Source organism: Belonocnema kinseyi, chromosome 1 (genome assembly GCF_010883055.1).
Source record: "Belonocnema kinseyi isolate 2016_QV_RU_SX_M_011 chromosome 1, B_treatae_v1, whole genome shotgun sequence".
Classification (NCBI taxonomy): domain Eukaryota; kingdom Metazoa; phylum Arthropoda; class Insecta; order Hymenoptera; family Cynipidae; genus Belonocnema; species Belonocnema kinseyi.
In genome coordinates this window covers 28,404,243-28,424,373 of record NC_046657.1, presented here as the reverse complement: position 1 = coordinate 28,424,373, position 20,131 = coordinate 28,404,243, and positions in this window count along the sequence as shown.

The window sequence follows — 20,131 nt, the reverse complement described above, 5'->3', positions numbered from 1 at the left end:
AAAAAAGAGTCCGGGGACGTCCGTTATGATATTTTATAGCATCTCCGAATTCAGTTTTTAAAAATTTTCATTTTTGTGGAAAAAAAGCCGGGGAAACTGTAAATATCACATGCCCTTAATCCCGAACCACTCTCTGTGACACGCTTTTTCGCGAAAGCGCGCCAAAGTTTAAACCTGGATTTGATGGTGGACACTGCTTCTACCAACGATGACTAATTATTATTCGTAGTTCAAATCGCTTAAAAGGGTTAAAACCCCAACTCCTCTATGGCGTTTTAATAATCCCTACGGTTGATGAAATCGATTTCTATCTCAATTAAATTCTGAATTAAAGTTTATTTAGAGAAATTAATTTGATTTATTAAAACTCCATTATTTTATTTTAAAATTTCAATTAAATGAATTTATTTATTTCTAACTAACAAATCAGATCCGTTCCAATGCAAATAGTCTAAGTCCAAATTATTAGAAAGCAAACAAATCTGTGTGAATTCTAACGGTCGCGACCGAAGGAAGGATCTTTCTGATTCTGTCGACTGTCAATCTAGGGATCGATGAGTCCGGAACAGTGCCCCAGGGCCCTCTTCTCTATGTACATTTTCTATCATTATTTCCGCCTTTCGAGGAGAGTGACGAATGAGCTCTATTTCCCAGCCCCCTTTTCTATAAAATATCCGCACGTGTAAAAAAAAATCCCACCCTTGCGTAATCACCCACTGACTCATTCTAAATGGCCACAACGGCGTTCATGTTAGCAGAAACGATAAAGAAGTTTTCAGCTCTAAGCACCTACTAGTTCTCGACTTTTAACTCAAAGGATTCCATATCTTAAACATCATTTTATAAAATGATCCCTTAGATTCTTTTAATCAGCGAACCGCGAACTGAAACCCCAAAAACAAGTTTAAATTCTTCAAACTCGCAAAACCCATTAGCCACTTCCTGTTCAGGTTTTCCATTTAACATTTAAGTATGTTGTGTACAATACGTTATTCATAATAAATTCCATTACGCTGAAATCAGTCCTTTTGGAATTTCCCTTTCGACTTTTAACAAAGAAGTCTTTATGTACAGTTTTATGTTTCATAAAGTTTACATGTTTATTGTTTGAGGAAGTCAATCCACCACTTGCAATTGGCAGATATCTAAAGTCTGTCTAAAAATCTATTTCCCAAAATTTATATAAAATTCAAATAAATTTAATTTGCCCCTGAAATATTATTATTATTTCTATCGTTAAAACAGCTGTCTGTTACAGTATTGTAATGCCATTGATGTGCGCGCGAAATTTGAATAATTTAATTTAATCCGTCGCCAATCGTCGAATTTCGCCGCCGAAAGGAACCAGAGTCCTTACTGTGAAGAACTAAAGTTAACCTCGCGTTATGATGAAAGTCTTATAGAAAAAGATGTAATATTTAATACACGAAATAAAACACCAAATTTTATATTAATTAAACAAAAATGGGATTCTTTTTATTCAAAATGTTTGCACTCGACGTTTAGCAACAAAGAAAAAAACCGTATGGTTTAAAGCTCTGACATAGAGTGATGGATCCTCGCCCGCGCAGGGGCTACAGCGAGTCATCTCCCCTCCACCAACGGGTTGGGCCTTTTCTTCCTTTCGTGCTTTCGCTCGCTTTGGCTCACTTCTAATTTTCCCTAAACTCCTGATACTTACAATTTATCTACTCGTCTTTTCTAAATTATTTTCTACACTTTAATATTGAAGATCTAGCTAATCTAACTATAATCATTAGGTTCTCTTTAAACGTATTTCTTTAACTGTAGGATTTAGAAATTGGAATTTGAATTCAAATTAATCAATTGAAAGTACATCGATGCTTTTTGTTAGAAAATAGAAGAAATAAAATAATGACTTTATAATTTTAAGTGATTCTTACCCTAAACTCTTAATCCTTTGCAAATGTCTAACCGCTTATCTTTACAGTGATTTTAAATTTGACCCATAAATGTTATCTAGCTAAAATAATAATAGTAATAACAATAATGATAATGATAATAATAATCTGATAATAATAATGCCTAACAAATACCAATGAAATTGTCTATAATATTTTTATGGCCAGAAAGTCAATTACGAATAAATTCTAAACTAGCTTCTAAGAGTTTCGCACGCTTTCTCAAGAGTTTCGAGATGAAAAACTAGCCGAGTCAATACATAAAAAAGAGACCTTTCGATCTGCGTTTGAATCCATTGGAAAAGTCTTGATTGGAAGGGTTTGGTTTTATGGCTTACACATGTTCGCCAGAGACTCGGCGGTATCTAGAAAGCATCTTATGGACCGCACAGGATTTACTTTGTTTCCCTGAACCGAATGTTTCGAGGGGCCAAGCTCATAACATTCTAAAGGGTGGGCTCTTAATTTTTTAAAACGAAAGTTTGGAATTTATATTTAGTTTTTGAAAGATTTTTCTGAATCTTGGAGAAAGGAGAACATAATCGTTAAGAAGAATATTATTTTAATTAATTCCAATTAGTGCGCGTAGCGCTAGTGTGCTACCATAAATACAGGTACTAAACCGAATTTATCACAGTATCCGTCTCCTGCTGACCTCTCTCTGTCATTTCTGGACTTCGTGTCATCGGCACGTCTGCCTCTGCCACTAGAGTTCTTAAATTCCCGAGAATTTAAGTTCCGGTTATATAACCGAGAATGCGACAGAATTCAGAAGAATTTAAAAGAATTTAAGATGTTTAACAATATTTTTATTGTTCAGGTTATATCATCGGTTGAATATAAATTATTATCTAGCTCAGACATATTCAGGAACTTAAAATATGCAAAGCAGTAGCTCATTAATTATTTAACACTGTTAGACTGAAATTCTCACCTCAAAATTCAATTGCCTCACATTACTTAATAAATACTATGAAGTAGAATAAGAAGACCCCACTCCCGGAAAACTTGAAAGCGTGACATTTTCAAAATTCTCTGATTTTTCTTTGGCTAATTTTCATTTCAAATCATTAATATTCAAATACCAGCATTTTAATATTATGATATTTTTACCATAGAATATTTTATAAGCGGAATAAAAAAATGTTTCATATACAAATTTAAAATTTTCAAATGCATTAATTTATTTTTTAAAAAATATGTTTTTTTTCTACTTTAAAAGATAACTCTTTAGCAAAATACTGAAATTTTCTACAAAATAATTAAATTTTTAAAATAATAATTGAATATTTAACCTAAAAAGACAAAATTCCAACGAAAAAGTCTCATAGTTTATATTTTATTAAAAGAAGAATGAAATTAATACAACAAAAGAAAAGAATTTTAAAACTAAAAAGACGAATTTCCAACAACTGAAGATTTTTCACTCAAAATATAAATGAAAGTTTATCTAAATTATTGAACCTTTAAACCAGAAAACAAATTTTCTTTACAAAAATTGAATTTTCAAAGGAAAAAATATGAATGTTCAACAAAAAATTAATTTTCCACGAAGCATGCATTTTTACGCAAAAAAGGGAAATTTTAAACTAAAGAATTATTTTTTACAACAAAAAAATGCGAATTTTTAACTAAAAAATATCAATCTTAAAATGTAATTCTTTAACAAAAAAAAGTGATTTCTTAACAAAGCAATTCAACCAAACGTTTTAAACAAATTAGTTGAATTATCAAGCAAAGAAGAACGATTTTTAACCAAAAAGTTGCATTCTCATACAAAAATTCAATTTCTTCTATAACAGATAAAGTTGTAAATCAAAAAGATTAATTTTCAAAAAATAGTAGAATTTTCTGTGGAAAAAGATTTTAGTCGAGTTTTTACGATGAAACTATGCATTTTTTAACAAGAAATAATTTTCTACTAAAAAATTGACTTTTCAATCCAAAAAGCAGAACTTTTAACAAAAAAGGATAATTTTTTAACAAAATTGTTGAATTCTCTAGCAAATCGTTGCATTTTTATCAAAAAATATGAAATTTATCTTAAAGTAGAAGAATTATTTATTACAAAAACAGTTGATTTTTCATCCAAAAAAAATTCCAGTTGACTCAGTAACATAAAAAATTGAATTTTTGTAACAAAAAAATAAATTTCTACGAAAAAATTTGAATTTTCAATCCAAAAGACGATTTTTTCAACCAAAAAGGATGAATTTTTAACAAAATAGTTAAATTCTCTACCAAATTTTTGCATTATATACAAAAAATATCAATTTTGTACTAAAACAGATGGATTTATAATAAAAAACAACTTTGTTTTATAAGTGGAACTTTCATCCAGAAAATATTTCAGTTCATTTTTAACACCAAAATATAAATTTAAAAAAAAAAGCAAATTTTCTACGAAACATGTAGTTAAGTTTGCAAGAAAATAGTATAACAGCCTAATTTCCAACCAAATAGTTGCATTTTTATAAAAAAAAAGATTCAATTTCTAAAAAAGCGGATAAACTTTAAAATAAAAGACAATCTTTCAAAAAAAGAGTTGAATTTTCAACCGAAAAGTTAACGAAAAGATGCAATTTTCTATCAATTAAAATAAATTCTCAGATTCTCATAAATCCTCAGAAAATGTATTTCTCGGTTATATTGTCGGTAATATTCTCATTCATGTTAACGTTCTCAAAGTAATATAACCGGCTTAGAACTCTACTGCCACATATTCTTTCCTACGTCACTTTTTTTTTCCCCTCGCTTTCAATCCCCCATGCAAATCGTTCAGCCTAAATCTGAAGCTACCACTTTAAAAATGACTCAAAATCTCTCTCTCACTATGACTTACCACTCGTAAACAACTGTTTCGTCTTATTCGTCCAACCCTCACACTCCCCTATCACTCGCCCTGCGTGAAAACACCATTTTTCGCAACGGTTCCTAACCTGAAAAACCTTCTCTTCCACTTTTGACAATTTTATAACGCCGCGGGCCTTTTTACCAACCCCTTCACTCTCACTCATTCCTTACCCTTTTAACACTCTACTCACCGCCCTTACTCCTCTCAAATTCCCTCTTTCACATCTCTACAAAAATCACCAACAATCACGATCGGTACTTGAAGCCTCTTAAATTTTATTAATAATTCGTCTTTCTGGATCATCTTATTTTTTTAAAAGTCAGTTTTTTTAGTTGAAAATTCGAAGTTTTGTTTAAGAATTTTTGAATTTTGTTAAAAATTCTTTTTTTTCGGTATCAAATTAATCTTTTTGTTTAAAAATTCATCTTGTTGGTTAAAAGTTCAACTTTCTCGTTATGAATTTACAAACTACCCAGGAAACAAGAAACGATTGGCCGCATTTCAATCGTATTTCAAGTCGTATGAAATGTGTATCTTGAATGGCAGATTACTGACGATAGGTTAGAGTACCAGGGAATCGGAGAAAAGTGATTATATTTCGATTCACGAAGAAATATTTCGTTATCGATTAAAAAACGACGGTTAATCGTAATGATCATATTGGGGTCGGCTGCGCTTCAATACGCCATCTATTTTTTCAATGCGGCCAAAATGTGAACTCACGAAACCAAGTAGGATTTTGAAGATGCATTTTAATTTGAGCTTGACAGCAATTTTTTTATTATTTTTCATAGCTTAAACAACTATGTGGATTAAAACAATTAAGACTGATTGGAAACTAAGTGTTACATATGTATAACTTTTATCGTATACAACGAAAAAACATGATTTATGTTAAAACTGTTTTTGTCAAAAAAAAATCCATATTTTAGTATATTATATATGTTTAAACAAATTATAAGCATCAATTAACTTACCTTGACATAAAACTGAACTTAAAATAAATTTCGATTAATTTCTACATGGAATATTTACTACCTAAAAAATTATGACCTAAAAGTTAGGTTAGAATTCATATTTCATTTCTGATCGCCTATAACTAATGTTCTTTGCATATTTTGAACTAAATATTTTGCTATATGCATTAACTAAAGTTCATTTTAGCTTATGGTGTGTTGAAATTTATATGACATGGTAAAATAATTATTTTCTTGACAAAAACAGTTTTAACAGGAAATGTGTTTTTTTATTGAATACGATTATAATTCTACATTGAACACTTATTTTCCGAAAAATATTAATTTTTTGTATTCACTTATTGTTGTAAACTAGTAAAAACAGGGATAAAATTGGTTTTAAGCCCAATTTAAAATGCAACTTAAAAATGCTACCTGGTTTCACAAGTTCGCGACAGTGGACAGTCCCTAACTTATCTGCATTTTCTTATTTAAGTTTTGCTTGTAGCCACTTCCCATTCACTAAAATTAAATAATGAACAGCGTGAGCTGCAATATACAATAATTCATCGAACTTCATAAAACATCAATTATATGATGCAGATTCGTTTCTGTCAAAGGGAACCTGCACTTTTTCATTCAGTTTGACATCCTTCAAACTCCTTTTCAATGAGAACTTTAAACGATCCATACGTTTCTTCTGTCAATCGTAAATCAACTATTGAACTTAATTTAGTGTTTTGAGGTTATGTTCTCCTATTTAGAATGTCTTAAAACTATAAAACGAGGACATCTCCGAATGTGGCTTGGCAGATTTAATTAAGTCCAAATAGCTGACCAATTCAAAGAGTCCCAAAACAATTGAAATGCAACTTTGTCAATCTGGAATTTTAAGGTACACATTTCAAAGCGCACCAGTTTATTCGTTTCTTTTTTACTGGGTAGGTGTTTAATTTGAACTACTTTCTCGAAAAAAATTCTTTCTTTCTTAAAAATATTCATCTTTTTTAGTTGAAAATTCAACTTTTTGGTTCAGAATTCTTGAATTTGGTTAAACATTCGTTTTTTTCCGTAAAACATTTATCTTTTTGGTTAAAAATTTCACAAACATGTTTTGAAGTTAAACTACTTTCTAAAAGATTAAAAAAAAAACTTCTTTTTTAAAAATTTAACTTTTTGGTTTAGAATTCTTGAATTTTTTTTCTTTTCGTTTTCGGTAGAAAATTAATTTTTTTGTTCAAACATTTCACTTTTTGATAGAGAATTCTTGAATTTGAAAATTAGTCTGTTTTGGTAGTAAATTCATTTTTTATTTAAAAATTCCTCTTTTTGGTTGAAATTTTATCTTTCTGGTAAAAATTTAACTACTAGGTTTTAAAGTTGAATTACTTTCTTAAAAATGTATTTTTTGGTTGATGATTCAAAATTTTAATTACGAATTCATTGTCTTTGGTGATTTAACTTTTTTAATTAAAAATTCCTTCTTTTTTTTTGTTGGAAAATTACTTTGGTAATTGAAAATTTACCTATTGAATTTATAGTCGAAAATTGTTCTTTTGAAAGTAAAAATTCAACTTTTGTTCCAATTCAACTGTTTTGTTAAAGATTAGTTTTTTTGTTGAAAGTTTAATCTAGTTTAGTTGATTTGACAATTTAACTGTTTTGTATAGAAAATTCGTCATTTTGTCTAGAAAGTTCAAAATGTAGTTTAAGAAATCAACTGTTTAGTAAAAAAATCGTTTTTACCGTTGACATTTTTTAAAATTAAAAGCTGAACTATTCCATTTTTTGTTAAAAATTTATCTTTCGAACTTTAAAATTTTTAAATTACCCGGATTAGCTGATAAGCTAAAAAATTACAGTAAAGTGGTGTAGCAATTGCGTAAATTGAGCGCACGGTGTGAAAGAATTGTAGTAATTGCTACTTCCCCTAGGTGGTGCGCGTGTGAGTTGAAAATTCAAAATGAACTTGAGCAGACGATAGAAGTTCTATCGTCTGCTCAAGCAAAGATAAATATCTTTGGCTCAAGTCAGGCTGAGTCGACTCCCATGGGCGCGTGTGGTCGCATATACTTTTGTAGTTATCGACCTCCTTGTCGATGGCTCTACTGTAAAGACAGAAGTGGAGGTAATATTTTCTTAAACTATCTTTGCACCGCCATTCTAATGTTTGTTGTGGTTATGTTTGTGCTGTGCCAGGATGTCACTAATTTCACTTCTCTATTATAATGCGAATAAATAAACCGTTGACAAAAAGTTACATTTGATGTGTCATGTATTTCTTCATTTATTAGAAAATTAATGCAGAATTGTGCAAATGTATGTCGAAAAATGATACAGGAAACAGTATTTATACATTTTTCGTCTTAAATTTGTATAATTTTGAATTAATTCGTTTATTTTCTCTGATTTTCATAAACGAATGTAAGAAGGTTATTGGTAGAGCAGGTCCCCTTATCAGAAGTAAAAATATATCAAATAAAGCTAAAATGGCAATACATAATTCCATATTTTTTACCGATATGGACTTATCAAGAAAAAGATAAAAGTAAAATTAACGCAATTGACATGAGATTCATGCACATAATATGCGGGAAAACTCTGATGGACAAAGTAAGTAACGAGATAATTCTAAAAGAATGTGGTGCAGAAGAGACGCTAGTAGACACATGAGAAAGGAATCGGTTAAGATGGTTCGGGCATGTTGAGAGAATGCCGAATGAGCGACAAACGAAACAAGTGTACCAAGGTAAAGTAAATGGCAGCGTGCCCAGAGGTAGACCGCGGAAAGAATGGCTAGAATGTGTGAATGAGACCCTAGTTAGAAGAGAGATAAGAAGTCATAGAAACCCAAGAGCCTGCATGAAAAAATGCATGGACATAAAAGAATCTAGAAAAGTATGCAAGGACAAGAAAGTATGGCGGCAAATAGTTAATAAAAAGAGTGTCAGATTGAATGACGCGTGAAACAGAAGACCTTGGCCACTAATGGACCCATGTGGGGAACCTTACATAACGACTTTGTGAGGATCCTAACTTGGGGTCATTGCTAGAGAGATTGATCAGCAACCTGGGTCGGAGCACTGTTGCGGGACGAACGTGTTATTTACATAAATAACACGAGAATTCTGGATTAATCTGAAAATTCTCTATCCCTTCCCCACATTGCTCCTTTCCTTTCCCACCGAGTGAGTCACGTCTACCCGAAAAGGAAATGGCTCAATGGTGTCATAATAGTAATTTTAATTCATGCAACACATTCAAATAATATACACACATGCGTTCACGAACACATAGATACATGTTAGTTATCGACTTCCTTGTAGAGGCGCTAGTGTCGCTATAAGTGGTCAAACGCACCCATGAGAATCAACACCAGGCTCGTTCAACTCAATGAGGGAAAATGGCGAATTTTTAGAACATGGGCGCGGGGGGCTGAGAGGCAGTGAGGGGAGTCAAATTAGTTCCCCTCCCCATCGCAAATGGCACAAATTGGTGTAAAAATCGCGTGCGCGGGAAATTGTTTTTTGTTAATTGTTACTGTCACGTGTTGTCTGATGCTGTCACCATATGAGACCATAACCGCAAAACGGTTTTTCGTATATAGGTATCACTTCAATGAAAAGGATTTCTTGAAAACGCAAACTGGTATGGTTATAACATATTTAAAAAACTTTATATAACAGGTCAACTCTGCTTCAGAAAAAATAAAAATTCATACGTTTGCACATCCTAACTCGTCTCGTAATTATCTTCATCTACTTAAAATACAAAAATGAAAGCCAAATTAAGTAAATGAGAATCATAAAATGAGAAATTGAATGATAATTATCTTTAATTTCTTGTTTTGCGTTTCTTGTTTTCTTAATTCTGTCGTTATTCATCCTTTTTTCTTAAATTATTTTACTAGTCAACACATCTATAATCGCATTCCCAGAATCTAAAACACCCTTTAAAAGGCACACTCAAAAGAACACGAAAATTTGCTATTGCTATAGAGGAAATTATTATTTGAATATCCTGCGGGAGAAATGTAAATTTCTAATTAAAAATAACAAACACTGCAGATCTTTGTGGACATTTAAAAAACCTCGTCCTTATTCACAAAGATTCATTATTCTGAAATACCCTTATATGGAATAAATATTATTTTACAAAGCAAACGCTGAATTTAGTACAAACTTTTTGCAGTAAAAATTTACAACAAATAAGCAAATAACTAGAATGCCGGTGCTTGCTTTTTACAAAATATTGTCTACATCCTTATGCGCAAAGATTCATTATTCACAGCGGCATTCTTTTATCACTTACCATACATTTCCTATTCCGAGACCAAGTAAGACATGTCAATAAAAAATTACAAAAATAAAAACACAAGTTACATTTTTTTATTCTAATTTAAATTCCCGCCAATGCAGATGCGACTTTTACCGACAGTGCATTTTGAGTAGTACGATCAAATACGGCTGAGCTATCAGCGCCACTAGCTGTTAGTAGGCTTGCAGCTCAATTTACTTCGTTACTACAACACTTTACTCTCATCTTTTAGCAGTCACCGGATTTTTTTAGAAAAACCAGACAGCAAGCGTACATACCGCCACCATCAAACTGCTTTCGGGGTCGAGACAATTTTCAAAGTACATTTTTAAAACCTCCAAACCGAATTATCGTCTGCCGTTGGCAAGTTTTCAGTATTTTATAGATTTCGCCGTTTTTGTTCATTCCGTTCCCACAGCCTTAAGAAATAATTATTTCACGATTTATTTCCTTATACCCATTATTTTGAACATGTAATCGACAGTCTAGAAATAATTGTACCAACAAAAATAATGAGTTCTGAAATTGAATCATCTTGGAACTTGCTGAATGTTTACATTTTTATGTTTTTAAACAAATATTTTCCCTCTGGATTTCATTTTGAAGTAGGATCACGTGCGAGAAGCGCCGCCACACGTTGAAATTTCGCACATAGAAACTCGTAGCAATAAGAAGAAGCGTCCAATCGAAAACTGATTCATTATAAATTTGTAAGTATTTGCAGACCGCGCAATTTTAGCTCATTCGTTTTTTTCGTATCTTGCATAGTTTGACCAAAAAATGGAATTTTTGGATTTTTCATTATTTTTGGTACGATCACATTTGGAATTTTCAAATTTTCGACCAAATTAAGAAAGATGCTATCATAATCTTTGTAGGGCTTTCAAAAATCAACGTTTTCTTTCTCTTGACTTTTTTTCATATCATGCGTTGTTTGGCTTAAAATGTTCATTTTAGTTTGTCTCTTTGGATTTTGAAAATGCTCTAACTATAATAATTTTCTTTTTATAGAAAAAAGCAATTAAGATAAATTGTTTGAGTTTTTGGGTACTATGAATAAACGTTCATAGAATTTTTAAATCTTGAAAAGATATGGTTTCAAACATTTTGAAAACGCGCTTACTTTTTGAATTTTTATCCATAATTGCTGGCTTGCGAACTTGTTTTTTTCTCTTTAGGCCTTAAAAAAGTTTGGTTTTTTAGTATTTTTTGTATAGGAAATAGAACACTTTTAAAAACATGTACTTTGAAACGTCCTTTCAGTAAATAATAATTTTATGTCTATGAATTTCAGAACTATGCAAGAAAAACTGATACTAGTAAAAATATATTATGAAATTTTTTCCTTTTCAAACTGAATAGCTGAAAAGAAAAGATTTATTGTTTACATGTTTTCAATATTTTTCTATTCTTTACAGCGAAAAAAACAACATTTTTAAAAATTAAAAAGCAACGTTTTTGGAAGTTGAAGTTTCTTCTATTTAGTTCAAAATTTAACTATTTTGTTGAGAATTTGTTTTTGTTTTATTTTTGGTTAGAAACTTATCTTTTTTATTTGCAAACGTACATGATTTGTTTTCCGTTCGTCCTTTTTGTTTGAATTTCACGGCTTAAAATTTGAAATATTTTTTAGTTGAAATATCAACTATAACATTTTACTTTGTTTATTGAAGATTCAAATTTTTGGTTTGAAATAAACTGTCCATTTTTTTGTTAAACATTCGCCCCTTTTAGTTTAAAAATGAACTATTTGAATGAAAATTCATGTTTTTTTTAGAACGTCTCTTTTGGTTGACTATTAATTTTGATGCTCATGATTTAATCATTTTGTTTTAAATATCAACTATTACATTTTGAGTTGCTTGCTAAAGATTCATTTCTTTGGTTTAAAATAAACTATTTTGCTGAAAATCAGTTATTTGGTTAAAAATTGATTAACTAAAAATTTAACTGTTTTTTTTTTAAATTCGCTTCTTTTAGTTTAAAAATGAACCATTTGGATAAAAATTCATGTCTTTTTTTAAATTCGCCTCTTTTAGTTGACTATTAATCTTCATGCTTATTAAATAACACAGCCACACAAAAAAAGTATGCGGATCTGGTAACAAGACACACGTAGTTCTATGGATTTTGGGGCGCTGAATTCAAATTCGGTATCAAAAATCACCCATCACGTCATGGTTGAGCCATAACCTCGAAAAATGACGAAAATCATGCACTGAGGCAAATAAATTTCAAAATAATGCCAGTGATGCAAATTTTCACTTTAAAAACATGTCGACAACTGTGAAGGATCAACCCTTGCCTGATATCAACTTATTTAACATAACTTTACCCAACAGAACCTGACCTCACCTAACCTGAATTAACAGAAATTTATTGAACTACACGTAAAGCTCTGGAAGCATATTTTCCCAGTAGCAAATGTGTGCTACATCGAATGGGTCAACTCGAGCCTAACCTAGAAATAAATCTAACCTAGCCTAACCTAACCTCACGAAACACAATTAAACTGATTGTGTTGTCTCGTTGCGTTTGAGGTACCGTTTCATTAAGCTTCGGCGTAACCTACATAGAGGTTTAACCTATCCTAATCTAACAAAAACTGACCTGACCTAACCTAACCTAGCCGAATGAAATTCAACCACACATGTAGCTATGTAAGCGTACAGTTCTCAGTCTTAAATGTGTGCTATATTTAATAGGTTAACTCGATCTTAACCTACAAATGAATCTAACTTAACAGAACCTAACGAAATTTTGCTTAACGCAACACAACTTAACTTAAGTGTTCCCGTTGTAACACAATAAAATTCATTTCATTGTACTACAGGTGGTTAAAAACTTAGACGCACATTAGGTTCTGTTAAGTTAGATTCATTTGTAGGTTAGGATCGAGTCAACCTATTAAATATAGCACACATTTAAGACTGAGAACCGCACGCTTACATAGGTACACGTGTGGTTGGATTTCATTCGGATAGGTTAGGTTAGGTCAGGTTTTGTTAGGTGAGGATAGGTTTGACCTCTATGTAGGTTAAGCCGAAGCTGAATGAAGCTGTACAGCAAACACAACGGTACAACACAATCAGTTTAATTGTGTTTCGTGAGGTTAGGTTAGGCTAGGTTAGATTTATTTCTAGACTAGACTCGAGTTGACCCATTCGATGTAGCACACATTTGCTACTGGGAAAATATGCTTCCAGAGCTTTACGTGTAGTTCAATAAATTTCTGTTAATTCAGGTTAGGTGAGGTCAGGTTCTGTTGGTTAAAGTTGTGTTAAATAAGTTGATATCAGGCAAGGGTTGATCCTTCACAGTTGTCGACATGTTTTTAAAGTGAAAGTTTGCATCACTGGTATTATTTTGAAATTTATTTGCTTCAGTGCATGATTTTTCGTCATTTTTAGAGGTTATGGCTCAACCATGACGTGATGGGTGATTTTTGATACCGAATTTGAATTCAGCGCCCCAAAATCCATAGGAATACGTGTCTTATTACCAAATCCGGATACTTTTTGTTTTGTGTGGCTGTGTAATCTATTAATTTGAAAAATGATATTTCTGTTGAATACTTAACTAGTTTATAAACATTTGTCTGTTTTTTTCTTAAAAACTTATCTTTTTAGACGAAAATTCAACTATGTTTGTAAATTAAGTTTTTTTTTTTTAAAGAACATTAAACTTCTTCTTTATAAATTCATTTATTTTTATGCAAAATTATTTTTTTTGGTTAAAAATGTAACAAGTTCGTTTAAAATTTAACTACTATGTTTAAATAATTTTTTTTGTAAAAAATTTCGTTCAAATCTCCTTTTTTTTCGTTAAATTTTTCTTTTAACTGAAAATAGAACTACAATGAAACCTTTTAATAGCCCTCCATTCTATAGTCCCTCCGAGAATCGACGCCGCGCCGCGGGTTGGTGTAACAGGAGCTGCGCGGGTCACACGGGGTCTGCGGTTGTCACTCAGGCGAGCACTTAGGCGTGAACAATCAAAAGCGGAGCTGCCTATAATGAGTTAGTTCCCACCCACCGTCAGCTCCAATATCAGCGATATAGAAAAGTTTCACTGTATTTCCTTTTTGTTAAGAAATTTTCGTTTTCAGTTGCAAATTCATTTGTTTGGATTGAAATTTAACTGTTTAATTTATAATATAGCTTTTTTGTTCGTTAAAAATTTATCTTCAAACATAAGAATTAAGTATTTAATTTAAATTTCGCCTCGTTTGTTTGAATTCACCTCTTTTTTATTTATTATGAAAATATTTAAAATCTATGTTGGTCGGAATATCGACTATTCAATTTTCTGTTAAAAATCCATCTTTTATGGATTAAAGTTGAAAATTAATTTTTTTGAAGAAGATTCATTAGTTCAGTTAAAAATTTATCTATTGCTGAAAATTAAATTATTTTAACGGAAAATTTAACTGTTCCATTTTTGGTTGAAAATTTTTTCTTTTTAATCGAAAATTCCCTTTTTTTATGGCAAATTAAACTATGTTGTTGAGAATTCAATTATATTATCTGAAAATTTCACTATTTCATTCGTCGTTCACATTTTTGGTTGTTAAAAATTTTACAATTTTGTTGAGAATTCGTTTTATTGTAGTAGAAAAATTACTTTTTTTAGTAAAAACATTAAATATTTATATTTAACTATTTTATTTTTGATTGGCAATTAAGCTATTTCCTTTTTTGTTCAAGTATTATCTTTATTAGTTGAGTATTCTACTATTTGGTAAAAAATTAAGAACCTTTTAAAAACACATAACTTGAATTTTTTCAGTAGACAGTAATGCTCTGTAATGATAAAAGTAAATAAATATAAGGTAAATAATTTCAGACGATAATACAGATTCCTTGAAATAAGGTAATGTTTGTAAAATTCAGAACTACTCAAGAAAAAGCGAGCAGAAATTAAAATATTAAATTTTTTCTCTTAAAACTAAATAATTTACTATTTTACTTTATTTTACAAATAATATCTAGACTTTTATTAACAATTTGGAAAGGAAAAGACATTTTTCATTTATTAAATTTAAATTTTCGCAGAACTCGGAACCAAACAGATCGCGCACTCTAGTGTGTGGTAAGCTCCCCCGCATATGTGGCAACTTACTAGCGAACCTATAATGCGTCCCATGAACTAAAAATTGCCTGTAGACAAAAAAGATGGATATATCTCTGACACTTTTTAACCAAATGCATTTTTTTTTAGTTCTTGGAACTTCTTATAGGTTCGCAAGTGATTAAGTGAGGTTAGAAGTCTTAAATTCCCGAGAATTTAAGTTTAGGTTAGAAACCGAGAATATTACAGAATTTAGGAGAAATTTTTCAATATTAATTTTGTAAGGAATTTCAAGAGAAAATCGAAAAAAGATCACAAAACATTTTGAATTATTTCCTAAAATCTTTAAAAAGTGTGAAAAGTTTTAAAGGAAAATGTTGCAATTTTGTGATACTACATCAGCAGAGATTATTTAAGAAGATTATAGAAGATTTCATAAATAGTCAAAGAAGAATCGGAAAGACTTTAAGGCAATTTTTTTAATTTTGCAGAATAAATAAAAAATTAAGGAAAAATTTGAATAATTTTTAGCAATTAGAAGGCTTAGAAGGTCTGACAAAATTAAAAAAAAAAAATTTTCTTATATTCGTGCCAAAATTTTTTATAATTTTTTATTTTGAAAAATGATCTTCAAGAGAAATTTGAAAAAAATTTTAAACATAACAAAAGATTTCCTAACGTTTCTAAAAATAGTTTAGAAAAAATTTTAACGCAAAATGTTTCAATTTGGTAAGATTGCAAAATACAAACGAATAAAAATCGGGTAAATTAAAGAAATATTTAGTAGAATTTTAAAAAATGTAGAAAGTTTTTAAGAGAATAAACAAATTTTCTTACAATTTCTGGGAAAATTTAGAAGATTCTTAAGGTAATTTGTTTAAATTTGGAATGATATTTGACAATTTTGAGAAAAGTTGGTGTCAGTTAAAAATATTTTCAGGAATTTAGGGCGTTTTAAATAGATTACAAATATTTGAAAACTCAAAAATTTATTTAATATTTCTTCATTCCTTCTCAACTTCTAAAAGTTCTAAAAAACTTTTAAAAGAACCTGAATTTTTCATAATATTTGGTAAAATCCTATATTATAAAAAAATTTCTTTAAAATCTTCTAGATTCTTTTTTGACAAGCCTGAAATATTTTTAAATCTTTTAAGTTTTCTCAAAAATCTCAAGAACATTATTTATACATAAATTTAAAAACAAGTTGTTAATACTTATTTTCTCGTTTTCAATTCTCTAAATTTAATGTCAACATGGATTTATTATAGCACTTCCAAAAATAATTTTCGATTAATTTGAGTGTTGTCAAAGATAAAAAAATATTCGTTAATGGTCTTTCTTTAAGAGTGACATACTACTATTAAAATATTTTAGCTTTGTTACAAAGCTCAATTGATTAAAGAAATGTCACATTTAAGAGTTCGTTATTTCATTGTAATAGAAAATAATATTTCAGTATTTATCATATTCTTTGTTTGTCATTTATAGATATAATGATTATATTTTATATATAGTATCATTATATTTTAAAACAGTAATATAAAAAAAGTTATTTCTTCATCACTATATTTAAAAGTGTCTGAATATCCAGGACTAATAAAAAAGAAAGAAAAAATGAATAACAATATCATAGATTAGTAAAAAAAAATTGTAGAATTATAAAATATATGAATTGTTAAATTCTCCTAAATATTTCTATTGCTGAAATGTAAGTTTGGCGGAATTTAAAATTTGCCGAAAACAATTAAGAAATTATTAATTAATGATTAATTAAATTGTTTACTTATGTATTTCTTAATTTTTTAAAATTATTTTTCTTAAGTTCTGAATATCCATGCAATTTTTTTGTTTGTTTGAATTATGTCAATTATGCCACTTTTTACTATATTAAAGAAAATAATACGTAAGTAGATAAGTCTCATTTACTACTTGACTCTATACTATAAAGAAAAAGTGGTTTTAAAAGGTTTTTCATATTTATTTTGTAATTTTTATGCATTTTTCCTATTGTACTGCATGGTTTTGTAAAACAAAGTTACTGCTAGCGCCGCCGCATGGCCGTTTAAAACTTTCGTGACACATTTTTTGCCAGAACAGTGGAAGCATCGCCCTGATTCAAATTCATCTGGAACGAATAATAGCAATATTTCTTGAAAAAGTGTTTTCTGTTTCAAATACTAGATCGGATGCTTATTATATACTTAAAATCTGTTTTCAACATTAAAAAATCTTTCCAAGTTAGCCAATAAATGTCATTTTCTATCAATTGAAATAAATTCCTAAATTCTCAGAGAATTTATTCCTCGGTTATATTCTCGGTTCGCTCCGATCAGGTAGGCCTGTTTTTGTATTGTTATGTATAGCAAACATACTAAAATTAATTAAAAACTTGATAATTTTTATGAATATAAAAGAAAGAACAAAGTTTTTAGTAACAATAAGAGCATCTGTAATTAGGAATTCAAAAAATTCATGAAAACACCAGGGAAAACCCGAAATTGAATTTAAAAACCAGCAATTTACTTCTGATCGTAGCAAAATTAAAGTTCTCGTTATTTTAGTAATTTTTGTCAATTTAGAAAAGTAATTTTAACTTTATCTAGGGTTGCAGGGAACATGATTGAAAATAATTGTCGTTTTCATTTTAGGACAGGGAGTTTCGGTAAAGTAATACCATTTTCCTTGGGACAAGGAATTTTTGACAAGGAACGGAAATTTTTAAAAAGAATTTACAGTGGGATTTAGAAGAAAGAAGTTTAAAAAATCCCTGTTCCAAGTCAAAATTCTTCACAATATAAAAGTTCCTTTTTCATAAAATGAGGCAAAGAGAGTGCTTCAAGTAATTTTTAGAGTAGAAGTAGTATTTCGAAAAGTAAATATTTCTAAATTAAAATATAATTTTTTAAACATTTTTCGTTAAGAATTTACTTTTTTCTTTAAAATACAATTAATTGCTGTTGAAACCCGTGTAGGAATCCAATCAGGGATCCGGCCGGGTCCCAGCCGTAGAGCCCCGCTTTAAGCCGGGCGCTAGTCGGGGAATTCGGCCGGGATCCGGCTAAAAACGTCACGGTAAACTGGTCGGATCCGGGCTTCAATACCGGCCGGAATCCGGTCGGGTAATCCGGCCAAAAAGCGGTTAAGAAATGTTGCTTCAGGCGAGAAGTTGGAAACTTGTTTTGTCTTTTAAAGCTCATCGTAAAGATTACGGTAAACTTTAAAAGTCAAATCAAGTGAACCAATTCTGCCAAGAAAATTGGAGTAGAATTTGATTCCCTGTTGATAGAATCCCATAGCAATTCGGAAGCCACGTGGTGATTTAAGGTTAGGAAATAAGAAAGTAAAAGCTGTATACACAAGACTATATTTTAATTTAAAGTAATCATTATTCGCGCAATAAGTGGGGGATTCAAACTAATTACTGAAATAAGGTTGATTTTAACCGCGACTCTCGATTTTATTTGCAAACTTCGAAGAGACGACGCGACGTGAGTGCAAGGAGCATTCTCGTTTCAGGTGCGAAACTTAAAATTACTGAGTGTCTATGCAGACGACAGACGCAGCAGGCGCTATATATGGCGGTAAACTTGAAATTGTACAGTCTAAACATTGTCTGAATATAGAGAAGTTTATAAAAATTGTATCATTTCTGTTGTTGCACATAGAAGAATCGATAACAGTTTAATTTAAAATGTTAAATTATTCGAAAAAATGTAATGTTTTTTTGAAAGAATTTAAAAAGGCTCATTTTTGTTTCACGGCTCTTAAAAAATGTGCAATTTCTACAAAAACATTAACCTGACCAGTGCCCAGTCGGCTCCCGACCATGAGATATAAGCAGGATTGGCCCGGCCAGTAACCGGCCGGCCCCGGACTACGTGATTCAAGAAAAATGTAGCCCGACCGGCTCCCGCCCCGTTCCTGTCCATGGAACCCAGCAAGGGGTAGCCCGGCCGGAATCCAACCAGAAACCTTGTTATATTAGGGCCAACCGGGGAAATTTCTCCACGGGAAGCTAAACTCTTTTGTTGAAAATAAATTTTATTGTTCGAAGATTTATCATGTTAAATGAAAATTCGTATCGTTTTAAAAATATAACTAGCTTCTTTAAATTCACTTTTTAACTAAAAATTTAACTATTTCAGTAGAAAATATAACTATTTCTGGTGGAAAATTGACTTTTTCTAATTCAAAGTTCATTAATTTGGATGTAAATTTGTCTTTCTGCATTGAAAAATCATTTATTTCATTGACGATTCACATATGCTGTTAAAAAATCAACTTTTTTGTAAAAAATCAGTTTTTTTTCTTTGAAAGTTAATCTCCTTACTTAAAAATTCTTTTTTTTTTTGGTTAAACATTCAAGTATTCCAGTTGAATATTCATAATTTTAGATTAAAATTAATCTTTTGGGTTAGAAATAAAGATATTTGTTGGAAAAAAACTCGCCTGTTAAAAATGATATTTTTTTTTGTTAATTTAAGATTCATCGTTTTGATTAAAAATTAATTTCTTGGGTTGAAAAATGATCTATTTGCTGTTATAAGATGACGTACAGCCCGGAGCTACACATTTCAATCCTATGATTTCACAATAATAATTTTAAAAAATTTTTAAGCCAATAAATAAGTTGCTCGGCTACAAGTTCTTATAATCTGAATTGTCAATTTTACAAATTTTTCTCATAGAAATCACTTTCAGTAGAATATTTACCGTTTTTGCACTCTTTTTTTAAATTTCGGAAGAAGGAACTTTTAAATTGTGACGAATTTTGACTTGCAACAGGGATTTTAAAATTATTTTCTTCTAAATTCCACTTTCTATTTTTTTAATCCCGTTACATATCGAAAATTCCTCGTCCGAATGAAAATTTTGTTTGTTTATTAACTTCCTTTTATAAAATAAAAACGATAATTATTTTCACTTATATGTCCTGCGAATGTAGATAAAGTAAAAATTAATTTAATTCTCGGTAATTTCTCGTTTTTTCTGTCTTCTTCGGTTTCCCG